The sequence below is a fragment of the Bufo bufo genome, chromosome 5 (genome assembly GCF_905171765.1).
Source record: "Bufo bufo chromosome 5, aBufBuf1.1, whole genome shotgun sequence".
Taxonomy (NCBI): Eukaryota; Metazoa; Chordata; class Amphibia; order Anura; family Bufonidae; genus Bufo; species Bufo bufo.
In genome coordinates this window covers 404373709-404397055 of record NC_053393.1, presented here as the reverse complement: position 1 = coordinate 404397055, position 23347 = coordinate 404373709, and positions in this window count along the sequence as shown.

Sequence of the window (23347 nt, the reverse complement as noted above, 5' to 3'; positions counted from 1 at the left end):
CGGTACGTCCTGACTTAAATTCGGAATTCCGGCGCCGCGGGGGTTAATCGGAACGGGACGCCGGCTGAAATCATTCAGCCGGCATCCCATATGTGGTCGTAAATGGCTATATAGCCACACGCCAGGGCATAGAACGAAGGGAACTCCATACGGTTTCTGGAAGGCAGATTTTGATGGACAGGTTTTTTTTTGACACCATGTCCCATTAGAAGCCCCCCCTGATGTAGCCTAGACTAGAAACTCCAAAAAAGTGACCCCATCTAAGAAACTACACCCCTCAAGGCATTCAAAAGTTACTTTACAAACTATGTTAACCCTTTAGGTGTTCCACAAAACTAAATCGCGAATGTAGAAACAATTTTAGAATTTAATTTTTTTGTTGCATTGCCTCAAAAAAGAGTAAAATAGAGCAACCAAATATCAAATTTACCCCAAAAATAGTCCCAAAACAACAACCACCGTATCCCGTAGTTTCCTAGATGGGGTCACTTTTATGGAGTTTCTACTCTAGGGGTGCATCAGGGGGCTTGAAAGAGTACATGGTGTCAATAAACCAGTCCAGCAAAATCTGCCTTCCAAAACCCATATGGTGTTCCCCTCCTTCTATGTGCTACCGTTCGGCCAAACAGTAGTTTACGACCACATATGGGGTGTTTTTGCAAACTACAGAATCAGGGCAACCCATTTTGAGTGTTGTTTGGCAGTTAACCCTTGTTTTACTCCTGGAAAAAATTGATTATATTGGAAAATTTTACAAAAAATAGAAATTTCGAAATTGTTTCTCCATCTGCCATTAACTCTTGTGGAACACCTAAAGGGTTAACAAAGTTTGTAAACCCAGTTTTGAATACCTTGAGGGGTGTACTTTCTTAGATGGAGTCACTTTTTTGAAATTTCTATTCTGGGGGTGCAACAGGGGGCTTCAAATGGGACATGGTATAAACAAAACCAGTCCTGCCAAATCTGCCTTCCAAAACCCATATGGTGTTCCCCTCCTTCTATGTGCTACCGTTCGGCCAAACAGTAGTTTACGACCACATATGGGGTGTTTTTGCAAACTACAGAATCAGGGCAACCCATTTTGAGTGTTGTTTGGCAGTTAACCCTTGTTTTACTCCTGGAAAAAATTGATTATATTGGAAAATTTTCCAAAAAATAGAAATTTCAAAATTGTTTCTCCATCTGCCATTAACTCTTGTGGAACACCTAAAGGGTTAACAAAGTTTGTAAACCCAGTTCTGAATACCTTGAGGGGTGTACTTTCTTAGATGGAGTCACTTTTTTGAAATTTCTATTCTGGAGGTGCAACAGGGGGCTTCAAATGGGACATGGTATAAACAAAACCAGTCCTGCCAAATCTGCCTTCCAAAACCCATATGGTGTTCCCCTCCTTCTATGTGCTACCGTTCGGCCAAACAGTAGTTTACGACCACATATGGGGTGTTTTTGCAAACTACAGAATCAGGGCAACCCATTTTGAGTGTTGTTTGGCAGTTAACCCTTGTTTTACTCCTGGAAAAAATTGATTATATTGGAAAATTTTCCAAAAAATAGAAATTTCAAAATTGTTTCTCCATCTGCCATTAACTCTTGTGGAACACCTAAAGGGTTAACAAAGTTTGTAAACCCAGTTTTGAATACCTTGAGGGGTGTACTTTCTTAGATGGAGTCACTTTTTTGAAATTTCTATTCTGGGGGTGCAACAGGGGGCTTCAAATGGGACATGGTATAAACAAAACCAGTCCTGCCAAATCTGCCTTCCAAAACCCATATGGTGTTCCCCTCCTTCTATGTGCTACCATTCGGCCAAACAGTAGTTTACGACCACATATGGGGTGTTTTTGCAAACTACAGAATCAGGGCAACCCATTTTGAGTGTTGTTTGGCAGTTAACCCTTGTTTTACTCCTGGAAAAAATTGATTATATTGGAAAATTTTCCAAAAAATAGAAATTTCAAAATTGTTTCTCCATCTGCCATTAACTCTTGTGGAACACCTAAAGGGTTAACAAAGTTTGTAAACCCAGTTTTGAATGCCTTGAGGGGTGTACTTTCTTAGATGGAGTCACTTTTTTGAAATTTCTATACTGGGGGTGCAACAGGGGGCTTCAAATGGGACATGGTATAAACAAAACCAGTCCTGCCAAATCTGCCTTCCAAAACCCATATGGTGTTCCCCTCCTTCTATGTGCTACCATTCGGCCAAACAGTAGTTTACGACCACATATGGGGTGTTTTTGCAAACTACAGAATCAGGGCAACCCATTTTGAGTGTTGTTTGGCAGTTAACCCTTGTTTTACTCCTGGAAAAAATTGATTATATTGGAAAATTTTCCAAAAAATAGAAATTTCAAAATTGTTTCTCCATCTGCCATTAACTCTTGTGGAACACCTAAAGGGTTAACAAAGTTTGTAAACCCAGTTTTGAATACCTTGAGGGGTGTACTTTCTTAGATGGAGTCACTTTTTTGAAATTTCTATTCTGGGGGTGCAACAGGGGGCTTCAAATGGGACATGGTATAAACAAAACCAGTCCAGCAAAATCTGCCTTCCAAAACCCATATGGTGTTCCCCTCCTTCTATGTGCTACCGTTCGGCCAAACAGTAGTTTACGACCACATATGGGGTGTTTTTGCAAACTACAGAATCAGGGCAACCCATTTTGAGTGTTGTTTGGCAGTTAACCCTTGTTTTACTCCTGGAAAAAATTGATTATATTGGAAAATTTTCCAAAAAATAGAAATTTCAAAATTGTTTCTCCATCTGCCATTAACTCTTGTGGAAGACCTAAAGGGTTAATAAAGTTTGAAAAAACAGTTTTGAATACCTTGAGGGGTGTAGTTTCTAGAATGGGGTCATTTTTGGGAGGTTTCTATTATCTAAGCCTCACAATATGACTTCAAACCTGAACTGGTCCATAAAAAGTGGGATTTTGAAGATTTCTGAAAATTTCAAAATTTGCTTCTAAACTTCTAAGCCTTGTAACATCCCCAAAAAATTAAATATCATTCCCAAAATGCTACAAACATGAAGTAGACATATGGGGAATGTAAAGTCATCACAATTTTTGGGGGTATTACTATGTATTACAGAAGTAGAGAAACTGAAACTTTGAAATTTGCAAATTTTTCTAAATTTTTGGTAAAAATTGTATTTTTTTATGCAAAAAAATTTACTTTTTTGACCCAATTTTAGCAGTGACATGAAGTACAATATGTGACGAAAAAACTATCTCAGAACGGCCTGGGTAAGTCAAAGCGTTTTAAAGTTATTAGCACTTAAAGTGACACTGGTCAGATTTGCAAAAAATGGCCTGGTCCTTAAGGTGAAAATGAGCCCGGTCCTTAAGGGGTTAAGTGCAGCCGACACTCTACGTGGTTGGGGTTCAACAGGAAGTATTGATTCATCTATTTCTAGGTGATATTCTCCAGGAAGACACCCTAGTCCTTTGAAAATGTCTCTATATTCAGTTGTGATCATTTCATAAGAAATGGGTGAAGTTGTAGTTGTTTGCTGGTCATCATGTAATAATACATTATGTTCTACATTCAGAGTAAGGAGGCCCATTTTCTGACATGTTTCTGCTGAGAGAAGTTGTTTGTGTTTACCTTGGACAACTTGGAATTTCAGTGGATACGTTTTATCTTTGTATGTACAATTTAGATTACATTGGCCCATAGGTATCATATAGGTATCATTTTACCATTTAAATTTTACATTACTCTTCTGTAATGTTGGCTTTCCTTCTTTAACAATTTTGCAATAGTCTTTGTATGTCAAAAAGTTGCAGGTGGCCCCACAGTATAAATGACAGTGTAACCTTTTCCCTGCTTCTCTGTCAATGCTGAGTTCTAGTGGTACAAACCACTGTGATGCCGGACTGCTTACTGCTCCTATTTGATGAATTAATAGTTAATATTGATTCTTCTGAGCTGCTGCTCTTGATCTGTGCAGCCATATGTATTCTGGCATTTGCTTTCTGCCTGCATACTCTAGAAAAATGGTTTTGCTTTTTGCATTTACTACAGGTTTCCCCATATAAAGGACAGTGGTCTCTGCCCCAGGGGTGGTTGTTTCCACAGTATCTAAATCTGATGTCAGCAGACTGTGTTTTTGTTTTTACTTTGCTTTCTTTCAATGGCTTTTTATATGTTTTAGCAGTATAATGTACAGCTTCGGTTTCACTTTTGCTTTCTTGCATTGCTTGTATTTGCATTCCTGTAAGTTAATGGCTTCTACACATATCAGTGGTAGAGTCGAGCGGACACCTGGATGTTCAGGTTCGACGGGTTCGGCCGAACTTAACAAAAAAGTTTGAGTTCGGGACCCGAACTTGATCCGAACTGGACCCCGAAACTGAACCCCATTGAAGTCAATGGAGACCTGAACTTTTGAGCACTAAAATGGCTCTAAAAAAGTAATGGAAAGGGCTAGAGGGCTGCAAATGGCAGCAAATTGTGGTTAAGAGCATGGCAAGTGCTCTGCAAACAAATGTGGATAGAAAAATGACTTAAAATAACATAAAATACATAAAAATTAAAAATAATAATCTTGATCTAGGAGGACGAGGTCCATATGGAATAGAAGGTTGAGGAGGCAGTGGATGTGGCGGTGGAAACGGCGGTGGAGGAGGTAGCCTACACAGTTTTTTTTGTTTAATTTTAATTTTTTTTGTTTAATTTAGGATACACCCCAAAACATTGGGAAATATAACCTGTGATAACCCCCTCCAGTCGTGCTAAACAAATGTTCAGACAATACACTGGCTGCAGGGCAGGGCAGCACCTCCAAGGCGTAAAGGGCAAGCTCAGGCCATGTGCCCAATTTGGAGACCCAGAAGTAGAAGGAAGGAGACCCATCAATCAGTACGTATTGACGTGTGCACACATACTGCCCCAACATGTCGCTCGTCCCCGTGATGTTCACGATCTATTTGGATATCTTCTCTATCAACTTTCAATGTTCTTTTCTGCGCCTACCATGTTGATCGCGGTTATCGGCTAATCAGGGTTCCACGCTGGAGAGAGAGCATGAGAAAGGGAGACCACATCCAAGGGAGGTCAATGTCTGAAATGTGATGGAGTGGAAATATGGGACAAGGTATTAAAGCAGAAGGATTGAATGAAAGGGCCAATTAAAGATGAGTTTTTGAAATTGAAGTCCCTGTCACCTATGCAGAGCAGGGTTTCTATCCGTCAAAATTGGAAAAATGTCACCTGACAATGTAATCAGGGTTCCACGCCAAAGAGGGAGCGTGAGAAAGGGAGACCACATCCAAGGGAGGTTAATTGTTTCAAATTAAATATGATAGAGTGGAAATGTGGGACAAACTATTGAAGCGCAAATGTGGGACAACTTGTTAAAGTATAAGCATTGAATGAAAGGAGGTGGCGCGCATCAATTAAAGAAGAATTTTTGGAATTTAATTCCCTGTCACCTATGCAGAGCAGGGGTTTCTATCCGGCAAAATTGGTAAAATGTCACCTGACAATGTAACAGACTATTTTTAGAAATGTATGTTCCTGTCACCTATGCAGAGGTGCCCCTGTGACATCCACCATCCATTTGGATATCTTCTCTATCAACTTTCGATGTTCTTTTCTGCGCCTACCATGTTGATCACGGTTATCGGTGAATCAGGGTTCCACGGCGGAGAGGGAGCGTTAGAAAGAGAGACCACATCCAAGGCAGGTTAATGGCTGCAATGTGATTGAGCGGAAATGTGGGAGAAGCTATTGAAGCAGAAGGATCGAATGAAAGGGCCAATTAAAGACGAATTTTAGAAATTTAAGTCCCTGTCACCTATGAGAGCAGGGGGTTTTCATCTCCAGAAATGGGTTAATGTCACCCACCAATGGAACAGATGATTTTTAAAAATTTCGGGCCCTGTTACCTATGCAGAGCAGGGGTTTATACAGGGCAAAATTTTTAAAATGTCACCCAAGAATGTAACAGAAAAATTTGTGAAATTTATTAACCTGTCTACTAGGTAGAACAGGGGTATATCACTGCCAAAAATAGGTGAATGTCACCCAACAATGTAACAGAAAAATTTGTGAATTTTATTAACCTATCTACTAGGTATAGCAGTGGTATATCACAGACAAAAATTTGTGAATTTCACCAGAGAATGTAACGGACAAATTAGTGAAATGTTTTTACCTGTCTACTAGGTAGAGCAGGGGTATATAACATCCAAAAAATTTATGAATTTCACCCGAAAATGTAACAAACAAATTAGTGAAATGACATAAAATAAAATACGTACTAATTAAAAAAAATAATCTTGATTTATGAGTTGGAGGTCCATATGGAGTAGGAGGTTGAGGAGGTGGTGGACGTAGCGGTGTAGGTGGAAGCGGCGGTGGAGGAGGACGAGGTAGCCAACACAGTTTTTTTTATTTTTTTATTAAGGGACACCCCAAAAGAGTGGGATATATCAAAAATACAACAATGAACAATTGCGCTGTAGTAGAACAATGGCTGGGTAAGGCCTGTATACCTGTCTATTCTGCACAAGGTACGGACATTTTAATGAACGTGAGCTTGTCCATATTGGCTGTGGACTGGTGCTGCTCCACCATGTTGGTGAAATGCTGCCTCCTGCTAAGACGTTCCATATCAGCTGGTGGTGCTGGTTGTTGTGGCATGCTGACAAAGCTTTTCCACATATCGACCATGCTAACACTGCCCTCTGAGGTGCTGGCCGTGCCCCAGCTGTGTTGGTGACCTCCTTCCTCCTCCTCTGCCTTCGCCTTGTGCTTCCACTGTGCCCCCACTGTCAGGTGGGAATGCCATCAGCAGCTCGTCTACCACCGTGCGCTTGTAGTCGCACATCTTCCGATCAATAACAGATGTTTTCACTAAATTTAGTTCCCTGTCAGCAATGCAGAGCAGGGGTTCATTCACGGCAAAAGGGAGTTCATGTCACCCAGCAATAGAACAGAGAATTTTGAGAGAATGAGGCCCATGTCACCCAGGCACAGCAGGGGTTCATTCACGGCAAAAGGGGATTCTTGTCACCCAGCAATAGAACAGAGGATTTTGAGAGATTTTGGCCCCTGCACCCAGGCACAGCAGCGGTTTGTATACGCCAAAAATGGTAACATGTCACCCAACAATTGAAAATAAGATTTTTTTTTCCTTTAGGGCACTAATTGTATTGTATTATACAGGCATCAGACCCACTGGATCTTCAAGAACCAAGTGGGACTGGGTCAAATTTTTTTAAAATAAAATAAAAAAAACACATAAATCACTGATTAAAAAAAAAAAAAAATCCCTACACATGTTTGATATCACCGCATCCGTAACGACCTGATCTATAAAACGGTCATGTTACTTTCCCTGCACGGTGAACGCCATAAAAAATTTATAATAAAAACTATGATGAAATTTTGCCCACCTTACTTCCCAAAAAAGGTAATAAAAGTGATCAAAAAAGTCGTATGCCTCCCAAAATAGTGCCAATCTAGCTGTCATCTCATCCCACAAAAATGATACCCTACCTAAGACAATCGCCCAAAACTGAAAAAACTATGACTCTCAGACTATGGAGACACTAAGGCTGGGTTCACACGAGCGTGTCCGGATTAGTTCCGGATGCGTCCCGGTGTGTTGCGGCAAACCCGCGCGAGTAGGAATGCAATTGCAGTCAGTTTTGACTGCGATTGCGTTCCGATGTTCAGTTTTTATCGTGCGTGTGCAATGTGTTTTGCACGCGCGTGATAAAAATCCGACTGTGGTACCCAGACCCGAACTTCTTCACAGAAGTTCAGGTTTGGGTTCGGTGTTGTGTAGATGTTATTATTTTCCCTTATAACATGGTTATAAGGGAAAATAATAGCATTCTGAAAACAGAATGCATAGTAAGTGATCAGTTGAGGGTTAAAAAAAATAAAAAAAATTAACTCACCTTCTCCGTTTGTTCGCGTAAGTCCCGGTCTCTTCTTTACTTCTCAAAAGATGAACTATGGGCTAAAGGACCTTTGGTGACGTCAGATCACATGCTCCAATCACAGGGTCCATCACCGCGGTGATGGACCCTGTGATTGGAGCATGTGATCTGACGTCACCAAAGGTCCTTTAGCCCATAGTTCATCTTTTTAAAGAACTAAAGACCGGGAGAACTACGCGAACAAGAGGACAAGGTGAGTTAATTTTTTTTATTTTTTAACCCTCAATTGATCACCTACTAAGCATTCTGTATTCAGAATGCTATTATTTTCCCTTATAACCATGTTATAAGGGAAAATAATACAGTGTATAGACAGTCACCTAGCAACCGTGCGTGAAAATCGCACCGCATCCGCACTTGCTTGCGGATGCATGCGATTTTCACGCAACCCCATTCACTTCTATGGGGCCTGCGTTGCGTGAAAAACGCAGAATATAGAGCATGCTGCGATTTTCACGCAACGCATAAGTGATGCGTGAAAATCATCGCTCATCTGAACAGCCCCATTGAAATGAATGGGTCCAGATTCAGTGCGGGTGCAATGCGTTCACCTACCGCATTGCACCCGCGCGGAAATCTCGCCCGTGTGAACGCAGCCTAAAACATGATTTTTTTTTTGTTTCAAAAATTATATTATTGTGTAAAACTTAAAAAAATAAAAGAAAGTTTTCATATTAGGTATAACCAAGTCCGTAACGACCGTGCGATATAAAAATATCATATGAGATAACCCCTCAGGTGAACACTGTCAAAAAAAATGAATAAAAACTGTGCTAAAAAAACATTTGTTTTATCACCATACTTAACTAAAAGTGCAACACCAAGCGATCAAAAAGGCGTGTGCCCCTCACATTGGCGTGTGCCCCTCACCTCATACCACAAAAAATGATACCCTACATAAGACAATCGCCCAAAAAATAAAAAAAAACTATGGCTCTCAGACTATGGAGACACTAAAACATGTTTTTTTTTGTTTCAAAAATGACATTATTGTGTAAAACCTAAATAAATAAAAAAAAGGTATACATATTAGGTATTGCCACATCCGCAAAAACCTGCTCTATAAAAATACCACATGATCTAACCCCTCAGGTGAACACTGTAAAAAATAAAAAAATTTAAACGGTGTCAAAAAAGCTATTTTTTGTTAACTTACATCACAAAAAGTGTAATAGCAAGCGATCAAAAAGTCATATGTACCCCAAAATAGTGCCAATCTAACCGTCATCTCATCCTGCAAAAATTATACCCAACCTGAGACAATAGCCTAAAAACTGAAAAAACTATGGCTCTCAGACTATGGAGACACTAAAACATGATTTTTTTTGCTTCAAAAATGATATTATTGTGTAAAACCTAAATAAATAAAAAAAGTATATATATTAGGTATCGCCGCGTCCGTAAGAACCTGCTCTATAAAAATAGCCCATGATCTAACCTGTCGGGTGAACGTTGTAAATAATAAAAAATAAAAACTGTGCCAAAACAACATTTTTTGGGCAAATTTCCAATTTTTATCCATTTTTTCCCGTAACAAAGCAAGGGTTAACAGCCAAGCAAAACTCAATATTTATTGCCCTGTAGTTTACAGAAATGCCCTATATGTGGTCGTAAACTGCTGTTTGGCCACACGGCAGGGCGCAGAAGGAAAGGAACGCCATATGGTTTCCTGATGCACCCCTAGAGTAGAAACTCCAAAAAGTGACCCCATTTAAGAAACTACACCCCTCAAAGTATTCAAAACTGATTTTACTGAGTTAATGGCAAATGGAGATGAAATTTCAGAATTTCAAATTTTTGTTACTTTGCCTCACAAAAAGTGTAATATAGAGCAACAATAAATCATATGTACCCTAAAATAGTACTAACAAAACTGCCACCTTATCCCATAGTTTCCAAAATGGGGTCACTTTTTTTTAGTTTCTACTCTAGGGGTGCATTAGGGGGCTTCAAATGGGACATGGTGTCTAAAAACCAATCCAGCAAAATCTGCCTTCCAAATGTATCTCAGAATGGCTTTGCTAAGTCAAAGCGTTTTAAAGTTATCACCACAGATTTGGTCAGATTTGCAAAAAATGGCCTGGTCCTTAAGGTGAAAATGAGCCCGGTCCTTAAGGGGTTAAGAGCATGGCAACTGCTCTGCAAACAAATGTGGATAGGGAAATAACTTAAAATAAAATAAAATAACTAAAAATTACAAATTATTAACCTGCAACTCAGAGGAGGAGGTGGATATGGAGTCGGAGGTTGAGGAGGTGGTGAATGTGGTGTTGTAGGTGGAGGCAGCGATGGAGGAGGAGGTAGCCAACAATGTTTTTTTTTTGTTTGTTTTTTAATTGGGGTAGGTAGCCCCCCAAAAAATGGGACAAATAAAAAAAAAGAAAACAAAGAATCATTGCACTTGACTTGAGTACAAGAATGTATGTTTGATGGCGGTATAAATGTATATTCTGCACAAGGTACAGACAAGTCTTGTGGGATCCAAGCCTGGTTCATTTTAATGAACATGAGCTTGTCCACGTTGGCTGTGGACAGGCGGCTGCGTTTGTCTGTAATGATGCCTCCTGCCGTGCTAAATACACGTTCAGACAATACACTGGCTGCAGGGCAGGCCAGCACCTCCAAGGCATAAAGGGCAAGCTCAGGCCATGTGGAAAATTTGGAGACCCAGAAGTTGAATGGGGCAGAACCATCAGTCAGTACGTGTGGGTGTGTGCACAGGTACTGTTCCACCATGTTGTTCAAATGCTGTCTCCTGCTAAGACGTTCCATATCAGCTGGTGGTGCCGGTTGTTGTGGCGAGGTGACAAAGATTTTCCACATGTCGGCCATGCTAACCCTGCCTTCTAAGGTGCAGGCGGTGACCCAGCTGCGTTGGCGACCTCTTCCTCCTCCTCCTCTGCCTTTTCCTTGTGCTTCCATTTGTCCCCCGAGTTCAGTTGGGAATGCTATTAGGACCATGTTTACCAGCGTGCGCCTGTAGTCGCGCATCTTCCTATCACGCTCCAGTGAGGGAATTAAGGACGGCACGTTGTCTTTGTAACGGGGATCCATCAGGGTGGCCACCCAGTAGTCTGCACACAGTAAAATGTCGGCAACTCTGCGGTCGTTGCGCAGGCACTGCAGCATGTAGTCGCTCATGTGTGCCAGGCTGCCCAGAGGTAAGGACAAGCTGTCCTCTGTGGGAGGTGTATCATCTGTGTCCTCCGTATCCCCCCAGCCACGCTCCAGTGATGGCCACAAGCTGCGTTGGGTGCCACCCTGCTGTTAACATAGTTTCTCCTCCTCATCCTCCTCGTCCTTGAGAACTGTGCCCTGGCTGGCCAAATGTGTACCTGGCCTCTGCTGGTGCAGGAACCCACCCTCTGAGCCACTTCTAAATGACTGGCCTGAAACCCTTTGAAATGACCCCTCTTCCTCCTCCTCCTGTGCCACATCCTCTTCCATCATTGCCCTAAGTGTTTTCTCAAGGAGACATAGAAGTGGTATTGTGATGGCGTCATCGCCACTGGCCATGTTGGTGGAGTACTTGAAACAGCGCAACATGGCACACAGGTCTCGCATGGAGGCCCACTCATTGGTGGTGAAGTGGTGCTGTTCCGCAAAGTGACTGACCCGTGCGTGCTGCAGCTGAAATTCCACTATCACCTGCTGCTGCTCGCACAGTCTCTCAAGCATATGCAAGGTGGAGTTCCACCTGGTGGGCACTTCGCATATGAGGCGGTGAGCAGGAAGGCTGAAGTTATGCTGCAGCGCAGACAGGCGAGCAGCAGCAGGATGAGAACGCTGAAAGAGCGCACAGATGGCCCGCACTTTATGCAGCAGCTCTGACATGTCGGGGTAGTTGTTAATGAATTTCTGCACCATCAAATTCAGCACATGCGCCAGGCAAGTTATGTGCGTCAAACCGGCTAGTCCCAGAGCTGCAACGAGATTTCGCCCATTATCGCACACCACCAGTCTGGGATTGAGGCTCACTGGCAGCAACCACTATTAGGTCTGTTCTTCTATACCCCTCCTGCGCGGTGTGGGGTTTGTCCCCCAAACACATCAGTTTTAGAACCGCCTGCTGACGTTTACCCCTGGCTGTGCTGAAGTTGGTGGTGAAGGTTTTTCACTGACCGGATGAGGAGGTGGTAGAAGAGGAGGAGGAATCCAAGTAGGAGGAGGCAACAGGAGGCAAAGGATAATGCCCTGCAATCCACCTGGGGCCCAGCAGCCACTACATTTACCCAGTGTGCAGTTAGGGAGATATAGCGTCCCTGCCCGTGCTTACTGGTCCACGTATCTGTGGTTAGGTGGACCTTGCCACAGATGGCGTTGCGCAGTGCACACTTGATTTTATCCGCCACTTGGTTGTGCAGGGAAGGGACGGCTCGCCTGGAGAAGTAGTGGCGGGACAGCAACCGACGTACTGTGGGACAGCAACCGCCATCGGCTGTCTGAAACAGTCCGTCTCCACCAGACGGAATGACAGCATTTCAAAGGCCAGTAGCATTCAGTACCAGGGATTGACGGTGGGTAGGTGGGTACTTCCGCTTTCTCTCCAGGGTTTGGGAGATGGAGAGCTGAACGCTTCTGTGTGACATGGTGGAGATGCTTGGTGATGGAAGTGGTGGTGTTGTGGCACATCCTCTGTTTGCTGGGCGGCAGGTGACAATGTTACTCCAGAGGTGGAGGAAGAGGCCGAGACAGCAGCAGAAGATGTAGCAGGAGGGGCCTGAGCCCTTTCTTGGCATGACCTTCATTCCATGTGGGGTCTAGGACCTCATCGTCCTTCACATCATCTTCCACCCAGTTTTCACCCCTGCTCTACTTGTTGGTCTGCACACTGCAGAAAGCCGCAGCAGATGACACCTGTGTTTCGTCCTCATCAGAGACGTGCTGCGGTGGTATTCCCATGTCCTCATCCTGAAACATATGTGGTTGGGCATCAGTGCATTTAATGTCTTACACTTCTGGGGCAGGGCTATGTGGATGGCCCTTGGAAACCCTGCCAGCAGAGTCATCAAAAGCATAAAAGAATGCTGCATGACTTGGGGCTCAGACTGCTTGGCTGATTTGCAAGGGGGAGAGTGAAAGACTGATGGGCATGGGCTACAGGTGCCAACTCTGAGCTTTCTGCAGAGGACTGTGTGGGAGATAATGTGAAGGGACTTGATCCACTGTCAGCCACCCAATCTACTAGCGCCTGTACATGTTCTGGCCTCACCATCCGTAGAGCGGCATTGGGGCCTACCAAATAACTCTGCAGGTTCTGGCGCCTACTCGCACCTGAGGAAGGTGTTTCACTTGGACGTGTAGCTGGTGCAGAACAGCCACATCCTCTCCTCTCCCTGCAACAGGAGCTCCACCAACACCACCATGACCATGTCCACATCCCTTATTTGATGTTCTCCTCATTATTTGCGTTCACCCACCAGGTGTCAATTAAACTGTCAATAGTCAACAATTAATTTCCTTAACAGTAAGGAAGTGCCCGTGTCATAAACAGAATAAATTTCTTTAGGTCACTAAAGCAATTGAATACAAGTATTTCACTATTACCAAAAGTTAGAATTTTCAAACCAACAATTTAAATGCAGAAGATAACGGTTTAATTTGACTGTCAGAAATGCAGCGTACACTGAAAATGTGCAATCTACCGCAAAACTAGTGTTTATTGCAGACAACTCTAGAAATGCAGTATTTTACAGGTAAATTCTAAAATAACTAATGCTGCGTTGTACGCAAAAGTGCTATGGGGCAATAGTACAGTGTTTTTTGGCAACCAACTGTGTAAATGCAAAGTTCCACTGGTTACGTCACATGAAAGAAATACAGGGTAGGCCTCAGATCAGCTATATAGGCCAAAACCAGTGTTTATTGCAAACAACTGTAGAAATGCAGTTTTTCACTGCTTGATTATGAAATAGGTAATACTGCGTTGTACGCAAAAGTGCTCTGGGGAAATAGTACAGTGTTTTTTGGCAACCAACTGTGTAAATGCAAAGTTCCACTGGTTACTTCACATAAAAGAAATACAGGGTAGGCCTCAGATCAGCTATATAGGCCAAAACCAGTGTTTATTGAAACCAACTATAGAAATGCAGTATTTCACTGCTTAAATATGAAATACTGCGCTGTACGCAAATGTGCACTGCTTAATTATAAAATAGGTATTAATACTGAGGTGTACGCAAAAGTGCACTGTGGCACTAGAACACTTTTATTGGCAACCAACTATAGAAATGCAGTAATGTAGTCTTTACAGGGTGCAGAGGTTCTTTTGGTTGCTTGTCTTTGCTGTTTCACCATGGCGGATGACTCCGAGGAAGAGGTCGTACTGCATTGGCTTATTTCTCGGCGATGGGGACAGCGCACTCTTTTGTTGTACGAGGAACCTAGTAGAAGGCGGTGATTTTGGGTCCATCCGATTGTTTCACAACGCTAACGGAAAGGACACTTTCATACCCTCTACCAAGATCTTCGCCTGCATCCTGAGAAGTTTTTTTCCTTCTGTCGGATGTCAGTGACTACATTTGATCGCTTGCTGTCGTCTCTACGTACTGTCCTTACCTTCATGGACGCCAATATGAGGTGCAGCATTTCTCCAGAGGAAAGGCTCATTGTCATGTTGAGGTAAGCAATATTTTACGTTTATAGTTTCAACAGTAATGTGCACTGCTTCTGTTAGGAGGAACATGTTTCTGGAAATGGCTGCTGTTAGACATGTGCTACTGTTTGCTGAAGTAACCTTTCTTTGCCCATAATGTTTTGTTATGCCCTTTTTTTTTTTTTTTACTTGAATCCCTGACACATAACATGGCAATATTAAAGGTTGTCGATTCTTTTTAGCAGGTTTCCAATTTGTGTTCAGCTAACGTCATCATCATGCATAATGTTCACATCATTCTTAAGTCGCCCATAACTTTTGTTGTAACTTAGTTGTGATAGTATTGCCCACACCCCAATCGCTGGTAGTGTTTGGTTCATACACACCATATCAATTTTTTTGTTTTGTTTAGTCGACAAAGGACAAAGATTGTTTAAAAGCATGTCTTGTATACAACATTTTAGGCGAATCATGTATCTGATGTTCCCTTTGATTTGCTGCTTTCTAATATTTTTATTTTTATTTTCCTGCAGATTCCTTGCAACTGGGAACTCTTTTGCATCCCTGCATTTTGAGTTTCTTTTAGGAACCTCGACGATCTCTCGGATTGTACGTCACACTTTCCATGTCATCTGGCAGCAACTCCGAGAGATGGTGATGCCACAGCACAAGGCCGACGATTGGGTTCGGATCGCTGAGGGCTTCAATATTTGAGCGCAGTTTCCAAACTGCCTCCTCACTCAGGGTCCCGATTCTTCAATTATAAACATTATTTTTCGGTAGTGCTGATGGCTGTTGCTGACAGTAACTACCGGTTTATAATGGTTGATATACGGGCCTATGGAAGCACTGCGGATGCTCGCTTCTTTAGTGCTTCTAGAATGGGTGAGTGGCTTCGTGCCAACCAGCTTGCCCTGCCCGAGTCCAGAAGACTGCCAGGATATGCAGGGCCACTGGCTCCATTTGTCATCGTGGCGGATGAAGGGTTTGCATTGACTCCCCATGTTTTGCGGCCCTTTCCAAAGCGTGGTTTGGATGTCAGGAGGCGTATTTTCAATTACCGGTTGACTTGTGCCCGTCGGTATATTGAGTGCGCTTTTGGAATACTGTGGAGGGTGTTTTTGTCATCCATACAAATTGATACGGAGAATGCTACCCTGGTGATTCAAGCTTGTGTTGTTCTACACAACTTCACCAGGATTAATGAGGTTTCCTCTTCTGTTGACATGGAAGATTTTCCTACGTCATCAGGTTTGGGTTTAGAAAGGACCCTGCATAGACGACCTGGGACTTCAGGCATTGCAGTTTGGGAACTCTATGCAGACTACTTTTACAGCACAGAGGGGTCCTTGCCATAGCAGAGGGATGCTATTTGTGGCAGTTTTTTAAATCTTCTGGGCTCTTTAGTTGTTTATTATTTTGTAGATAGATTATGTTAATTTACTGTGGTAGTTGAGTGTAGGGACTTGCAAGAGAATGAGGACCCTTGACGTGGGCTTGCGGGCTGAGGTTTTTTGGCCAGCACATAGTTAAAAGTAAATATCAATACTAATGTTGTTTTCCATAAAATGTCACCGACATTAACATCATTAGTATTTAGTGTAATGGGCCAACAAAAATCTTCTAATACCTCATGTTCTCTTTATAGCAAAATACAGATTATGTTCCTCAAAATACAAAATTTATGTACATTGTGAACTGGTGTGCGTCTATATGTGTTAATGAAATGTGTTGAAGAGCTGTAAAAGTTAGTTTTTTGAATAAAATTCACACAAGCCAATTAAAATTTTCTGATCAAAAATTTCTTTTAGAAACATGTCATGAAATAAAGGATACACAAACAACAATAAAAAAAACAAAAAAACATTTCAAGAACATATGACAATTCAGATCAAAAAGGTCTCGTGTAAACGAGCCATGCCCATAAGATGAGTGTGGCCGTACATGGCCAGGATCAGTGGCCCGAGTTGCTATACTTTGTGTGAAAGTGGATGCTATCGGGTCTTGGGACCGTTGGTAAGTCGGTTGGGGGGGGAAAGATGGCCCTTGAGGTGGGTGTTGAGGCTGGTGATAGCTGCATCCATGTTGCTGTGGGGGGATATTCAAGATTTGCTTGCGCAGATCATTAATATGGGAGTGTATGTCTCCCTGGTAAGGGGGGGGGCGTACATTTTAATAACAAGGGCCATTGAAGCCACACATTTATGATGCATTTCAATGGGCACTTGCTTCAATAAAGGTGCAAGGCCCCTCAGCATTGACTCCTCAATGTCATCACTCCTCCTCTGGGCAAGGAAGTCTATGACTCGGGCATCTATAATCTCCCGAGTCTGTTGCCCAGAGGAAGATTGAGGAACATTGCGGCGACGCCTGGGCTGCGGCTGCTGGAGTGGTGAAGAGCTCCGCGGAGATCGGGTGGCCTGGGATCGCTGGTCCGGCTCCTCAGCGGGCGTTGGGGCAGGACTAGCTGCCAGTGAAAAAACTGTTGGTGTGTCGCTTAATGCCGCCTCAGAGTCTTCCAGCTCATCCAGACTGTCCACAGTACTGTATAGGAAAATGACATGAAAACATATATTACATCATTTGCCTACTACATTTCAAAAGTAGTTAATGTTTTCTAAATAAAAACAACTGTGTGTGAACTACATATACGTTGAGCATGCATACATCACAGATTTTATCATAATTTTGAATTTTCTCCTTCAATGTGAATTTTGGAATATAAAAATTAATTACATTTTTCATGTTAATTAGCTCACAACGCCAAATATGAAACTATTTCTAAAAAATTTATTGGCGTTTGGATCAGTCAAGCACAAAACGAGGTATACACATTCAAGGACCAAAAGCAGTGCTGATATTCTGTCCGTCTCTTCTGTATCTGGACTGTTTTGAACTTCCTACCATCCATATGTAATGTAAACCAAAAAGAACATCATTTCCTAATAAATAACATGGAGCATGCATCAGAAGGCCATGTTTGTAGTAGTAGTTACTATTCAGCTGTACGGACACTGTTGGAGCATCATTATACTATTAAAAGCAGATTCGGTATGTGTCATTTTTATATAGTTGAACTTTGATGACTCCATGTTGAGGTTTATAAGCAAACATTAAAACTATGTAAATTTCAATTACAGTACAGAAGAGGTACCAAATCCTAAAACCACCATAATAAAATTAGCGTGTATGTTCCAGAAATTATGAACATAACAAAACATACACAAATGGGTACGCTATTCAGGGCCACAAAAAGGCAACAGGCTTTTCCATAACTTTACACATTTATTACCTATCCACAGGATAAGTACACAAGATCATATTCGCCGGGGAACAACAGCCAACCACCATGACGATCAACTGTAGGAGGAGACAATGCGTGCAGTGTGCACGGGCCATCTCCCTTCTCGATTTCTGCTCTAATTGCTGAGATCTATGTGACTTGTTCAAGAAAATAGTGCCAAAGATACAGGAGGAGGCATGTGCGCTCTGCATGTGTCGTCTCATCATACAGCTCATCATCGGTGGTGGACGGTGTTACGAAACCCAAAAAATTATTTTGTTCACCGACACAAAGGATAGGTCAACAATTGTACAACGCCACACAACCCCTTACATTCTAGACTACTATGGCTAAACCAAAATTAGGAACTAATAATTACCAGGAAAAAAGGTTTTTAGCACAACAAAAATACTTATGGCCTCAAATCCATCACCGGACGCAAAAACGGCAATTGAGCAGCGTACAGATATGCCCTCTTTTTGGAGCTGCCTTCCCCACTCCGGCCTTGACTATTCAGCTCCCGGCGGAATTGGTCCCGGCAGCTGTTCCACCTTGTTTTCGTCTGTTTCACTGTAAAGAAATTAAATATTGCATTTAATGTAAACAAATGTAAAGTCAAAACATAAAAAATATATCAGTAGAAATAGCAAAGGGAAAAAGCAAAATCAAGTTGCCAACTCAGATAAATGTATGAATAGGCCGGATTATATACCACATGGTACAGTACTGCAGGTGTGGGGATACTAATGTACTGTACAATAATTTTAGGAAGGAGGAGATTAGTCGTGCAAGCCATTTGGACTAAAAGAATTTATAACATGACATGGAGACAACTATAGGATGCTCAATTACAAAAAGGACACGTGTGACGAAATAACAAGTGCACATACAGGTTTGAGACATGAGTACTGTTTGCTGGAGCAAAGGGAGGCTCAGCCATTTATTGAAAAAAAAAGATGGGGTATGGTATTTAGTGCACAACTGTTCCCAAAACCATGTACAGGTTTTAAGCCAAATGAAGCTGGACCACAAAATATACATTCTTCTGACTGCATGGAATTTATAGCTACATCATTTTAGGGACAGACTGGGGAAGGACAGTACAACGACATTGCTGGCACTTACCTAAAGCTGCACGGCCACGTTCATCTGCTTTGGACCATTCTGCCCGCCTCATGCTATGGGCCACTTGCTCCCAAGCCGACTCCTTGCGAACTCAGTCCTGATAATTATTTGACCGGGTGTCCTATAGTTCGGGCCTCTCCTGCACCAAACAAATAAGTCTCTTCACATTCCAGCGGGGCATCTTAGTTGGCACGAAATATAATAGCCAGACACTCACTGCCACACCACACTATGGATTTTCACCACAGGTGCCTAGCAATTTGCATAACCTGTGACCTTAAACTTGCTGTATCTGATTTTTTTAAATTTTATTGGCACAAGTTCTGGCAGACAGTTTTGCCATGGCAAATGATAGAAATAAAACGGACGTGGACGCGGATGACAATCGGATGTGCCTCCGCGTTTTTTAGCGGACCCATTGACTTGAATGGGTCTGCGAACCGTTTTCCGCGAAAATAATAGGACAGGTTATATTTTTTTGACGGACTGGAACCACGGATCACGGACGCGGATGGCAAACGGTGCATTAGTCGAGATTTCCACGTACCCATTGAAAATCAATGGGTCTGCAGAAAATCATGAAAAACAGCGCAACGGACACGGAACACAACAACGGTCGTGTGCATGAGGCCTAATGTAATTGAATAATTCTTAATGCCAGGTATGCACTGCCGGCTGTAGGGGTACTTGACCTGCCAAAAAAGGTAATTTTACCTCCACTGAGCTAACAGAACAGAGGTATACTAATGTCCCTGGCACACAGGCAGTTAATATGCAGTTTCAAGGTGCCTGCATTTAACAAAATGGCCGCCGACGCCGACCTCACTAACAGATGGATTAAAAATTATTTTGGAGTATCACGGGGCTCAGGGCTGGGTATAATATTGTAGCATAGCACCCTCAATTATCGCTGTAGTTTGCAGATTGTACAACACCAGAATTCCGCCCTAATCTGTCCCTCACAGCAGCAGCAGCTTTCCCTAAACTGACAAGAGCAGAGTGACGTGCGGCGCTATGTGACTCCAGCTTATATAGAGGCTGGGTCACATGCTACACTGGCCAATCACAGCCATGCCATTAGTAGGCATGGCTGTGATGGCCTCTTAGGGCAAAGTAGTTAAACGCTTGTTGATTGGCTGCCCTGCACAGAGCCGTCTTTGCCGCAGGGCAAAAGGGGAAGCTGCCCCGGGCCCAGTTGCTCCTGGGGGCCCGAGGGAGCTCCGTTTCCCGACTCCCATTTACTAGTCCTGGGGCGTCGCTAGGTTAAAACATTCGGGGCCTGGGCCCCAGATGTTTTGTCCCAGGCCCCAAATGTCCTGCCTGCCTGCTAGATACAACTGCATTGCCGTACACAGAACGGCAATACAATTGAATCTAATACCCTGGGAAGAGGTGAAGGACCTGTGGTGACATCACAGGTCATGTGATCAGCAAAACAGGCTGTGATAGGATGACCTGGATGATGTCACCATCATGTGACCAGTGCATTGGACCAGAGTGAAGAGGAGAAGGAGCCTAATGCTGATGTCTGTATATGAGGAGAGGTAAGTGAAGGGAGAGGCAGAGCAATGCTGGGGGTTATAGTTATTTAACTAGGATGTATGTTAGGGCTGAAGGGAGGGATGTTATTGACATGGAACTGTGTGCTTGAGGTGGCTGGGGGAGGGAGTGATGTTATCTACATGGGACTGTATGTTGAAAGTGGATGGTGGGGGGGAATGATGTTTATGTAAATGGGACTTAGGCCTCTTTCACACGGGCGTTGCGGGAAAATGTGCGGGTGCGTTGCGGGAACACCCGCGATTTTTCTGCGCGAGTGCAAAACATTGTAATGCGTTTTGCACTCGCGTAAGAAAAATCGCGCATGTTTGGTACCCAAACCCGAACTTCTTCACAGAAGTTCGGGCTTGGGATCGGTGTTCTGTAGATTGTATTATTTTCCCTTATAACATGGTTATAACATGGTTATAAGGGAAAATAATAGCATTCTGAATACAGAATGCATAGTAAAACAGCGCTGGAGGGGTTAAAAAAAAATTTAAGAAATTTGACTCACCTTAGTCCACTTGATCGCATAGCCCGGCATCTCCTTCTGTCTCCTTTGTTGAACAGGACCTGTGGTGAGCATTAATTACAGGAACAGGACCTTTGATGACGTCACTCCGGTCATCACATGATCCATCACCATGGTAAAAGATCATGTGACGTACCATGTGATGACCGGAGTGACGTCATCAAAGGTCCTGTTCCTGTAATTAATGCTCACCACAGGTCTTATTCACCAAAGGAGACAGAAGGAGATGCCGGGCTACGCGATCAAGTGGACTAAGGTGAGTTAAATTTTATTTTTTTATTTTTTAACCCCTCCAGCGCTGTTTTACTATGCATTCTGTATTCAGAATGCTATTATTTTCCCTTCTAACCATGTTATAAGGGAAAATAATAATGATCGGGTCTCCATCCCGATCGTCTCCTAGCAACCGTGTGTGAAAATCGCACCCCATTCGCACTTGCTTGCGGATGCTTGCGATTTTCACGCAACCCCATTCATTTCTATGGGGCCTGCGTGAAAAACGCAGAATATAGAACATGCTGCGATTTTCACGCAACGCACAAGTGATGCGTGAAAATCACCGCTCATGTGAACAGCCCCATAGAAATGAATGAGTCGGTATTCAGTGCGGGTGCAATGCGTTCAACTCACGCATCGCATCCGCGCAGAATACTCACCCGTGTGAAAGGGGCCTAAATGTTTAGGCTACGTTCACACTTGCGTTTGGGGATCCGCTTGTGAGATCCGTTTCAAGGCTCTCACAAGCATCCCCAAATGCATCAGTTTAACCCCAATGCATTCTGAATGGATGCGTATCCATTCAGAATGCATTCGTTCGGCTCCGTACGGCCCCCCGTTACGTTTTGGAGGCGGACCCCAAAATGCTGCAAACAGCGTTTTTGTGTCTGCATGGCCTTGCGGAGCCAAACGGATCCGTCCTGACTTACAATGTAAGTAAATGGGGACGGATCCCTTTGCATTGACACAAAATGGTGCAATTGTAAACGGATCCGTCCCCCATTGACTTTCAATGTAAGTCAGGACGGATCCGTATTGGGACTTAGAAATTCAAATCTAATACAAGCAAATCGGTCCTGAACGGATGCATTCGTTTGTATTATCGGTGCGGATCCGTCCTGTACAAGTACAGGACAGATCCGCACGAACGCAAGTGTGAAAGTAGCCTTAGGGGGTGATGTTTACATTGGATTGTGCGTTGGAGGCGGCTGGGGAGGAGGTGATGTTATTTACATGGGACTGTATGGTGGAGGGAGGAGTATAACTGCAGGGGGCACTGCAGATCCAGGGAACATTATAGGTGGTCTTATTACTACTGGGGGCTCTATAGGAGGTTCTTATAGAACCGCCTTTTTTCAACTAAGCGCACTATGGGGGCCTTATTACTACTGAGGGGTCTGTAGGGAGCTTTATTACCACTGGGGCAGCAATAAATGGCCTTATTTCTACTGGGAACTCTGTGAGGGTATTATTAATATGGGAGGGCTCTTCTAATAATGGGGGCATTGTTGAGGAGCATTATCACGGTTGGGGCAGTGTTACTAATGAGGGCATTCTAGAAGGGAATTACTATTGGTGGGATTATGAGGAGCACTATTACTATGGGGGCAGTAATGTTTCTTCAGGATAGTATTTGGGGGTATTGGGGGGGCAGAGGTGTAACTAAAGGCTCATGGGCTCCGGTGCAAGAGTTCAGCTTGGGCCCCCCTTCCCTCAGTGCTTTGTGTGTCTTCTTATGCGGCACAAGTGTCTTTGGGCCCCTTCATGCTCCTGGGCCCGGTAGTGACTGCTATCTCTGCACCCCCTATAGCTACACCCCTGGGGGGGGGGGGCACATCAAGCAGCAGGATAACTGGGGACTCCAGTTGGGGGATAATGATAGAATGTGAGGAAGCTAAGATGTCTGTGTGTCACACTCTGCAGAGACGATGCGGCTGAGAGAAGTTGTCCAGACCGAGTGGAGAAGATGATGAGAGAGAAGATCTACAGAGAAGATGATGACAGAGAGGGGACGTCACCTGGAGGCCCTGGATGTGACAGGTAAGTGCTGCTGTATAGCAAGTACAGCAAAGTGCGGGGGGGGGGGCGTGATCCAGGGGGCCCAAGTAAATTCTTGCCCAGGGTCCAATCAATATTAAAGACGGCCCTGGCCCTGCAGCCTTTCAAAAACCGCCAAGAGATCGCCGAACTCCGAACCCGAACTTTTACGGTTTACAGTTCGGGTTCGCTCAACTCTAATCAATGGCTCTCTGAAGGTTCAGGTCTGGTACTCTAAGCATTCTCTTTCTAGCATTAATGTCTTTTGATCCCAGAACTA